The sequence below is a fragment of the Rhagoletis pomonella genome, unplaced genomic scaffold (genome assembly GCF_013731165.1).
Source record: "Rhagoletis pomonella isolate Grant_MI unplaced genomic scaffold, Rhpom_1.0 Rhpom_scaffold_00148, whole genome shotgun sequence".
NCBI lineage: Eukaryota > Metazoa > Arthropoda > Insecta > Diptera > Tephritidae > Rhagoletis > Rhagoletis pomonella.
In genome coordinates, this window is record NW_023458702.1 from 162,107 (window position 1) to 163,942 (window position 1,836).

Genomic DNA, 1,836 nt, shown 5'->3' on the forward strand with positions numbered 1-1,836 from the left:
TTTTTACTCGAAATAGATATGCAGATTTGGCATACCATTGAGAGTCACCACCGATCAAGGGTGCCAATTCGAATCGTCGCTTTTTCGTGATCTCAACCGACTTCTGGGTATTCAGCACCTCAAAACAACGGCGTACCACCCCGCCGCAAACGGTATTATAGAGCGCTGCCACGGAACGCTGAAAACTGCGATTAAGTGTTACCAAACAGAAAAATGGGTCGAAGTATTGCCATTAATTCTTCTGGGCTACCGCTCGTCTTACAAAGAAGACATAAAGTCAACGCCAGCAGAACTAGTCTACGGTGGGACACTTCGATTGCCCGGTGAATTTCTCCACCACACGTCTAACGCCAACGCTACTCTCGCAGAAGCCGATTTTGTAAATGACCTGCGAGCAAGAATGCGCAAGCTAACGCCGACTCACACCGCCAACCACTCGAAGCCATCCACTTTTATCGAGACTCGATTGGCAACGACGCCCTACGTGTTCGTTAGAACAGACAGCGTACGCCGACCACTCCAGGCCCCTTACGAAGGGCCATATCCCGTTCTAAAACGATGTGAAAAATATTACAAAGTCGACATTCGCGGGAAGCAGGTGAACGTTAGTATCGACCGTTTAGAGGCTGCGTACGTCGTTAACGAAGACCAAGAAAGCACTCCATCGCATACCAAGCAGCCGGAATACCACACGCGTTCAGGCCGTAAAATTCGCTTTCGTTTTCAACAGGAGGGGGAGTAATGTGGCACTCAGAACTAAGTCCGTACCCCATGCAGTGCAAGGAAAATGCAACGCTGTATCTACTAAGTACGGAGTAGCACATAACCCTGGCTTCTGACAGCAGAGATTTCTTATTCTCTCTCTCGTTTTTTCTCTTGACACAGAAACATAGTGTGCTACAATTAATAATAATAATAATAATAATAGATTGGCGCTTACACATATGTTAGTGTTTGGCCGAGCTGCTCCTCCGGTTTGTGGCGTGCGCCTTGATGTTGTCACACAAAGCGGAGGGACCTACAGTTTTACGCCGACTCCGAACGGCGATTGTATTTTTATGAGAAGCTGTTTTTCATGGCAGAATTACACTCGGAGGTTTGCCATTGCCTGCCGAAGGACGACCGCTGTTAAGAAAAAACCTTTTTTCTATATTTTTTGCGATGTTGCTTTGACCAGGGTTTGAACCCAGGTGCTGCGGAGTGGAAGCGCGCTACAATTATTATTCATTTAAATAAAGTTTAAATTTAATTTTTAGTTATAAAAATACTTGTGTTTGATTTATCATAATCGCCGCAGGTGTAACGCTTCATGCATATGGTAAGTCTGTCAACACATGGGCTTTTATTGATGAAGGTTCAGCTTGTACACTTATGCAGCAAGACTTAGCAAAAGAGCTAGGTATTGCCGGTCCAAGGGAGGAACTGTGTTTACAATGGACAGATGATATTAAACAAAATGAAACGAATTCTCAATCTGTTGCCCTGTACATTTCCGCACAGCTACCTAACGCAAGGAAATTGTATATGAAAAATGTGCATACCATAACTGCACTTAAGCTTCCTGTACCATCATTAGACTTAGCTACCATATCTGCTCGAGGACATCTAAAAGATCTACCAATTGCTCCATATACTGCGGAACGAGCACGGATTCTTATTAGCTTGGACAATTTAAAGCTTATTATTCCCTCAGAAACTAGACAAAGGGAAGGTGATGAACGCGTTGCAGCCCGATGTAAAATTGTTTGGTCTGTGTATGTATAAAGGTTCACACCAACAAGTAAAGGGACACTCAAACAGACGCGGTATTGGAAGTGCGGTACAAGGCGGTACATA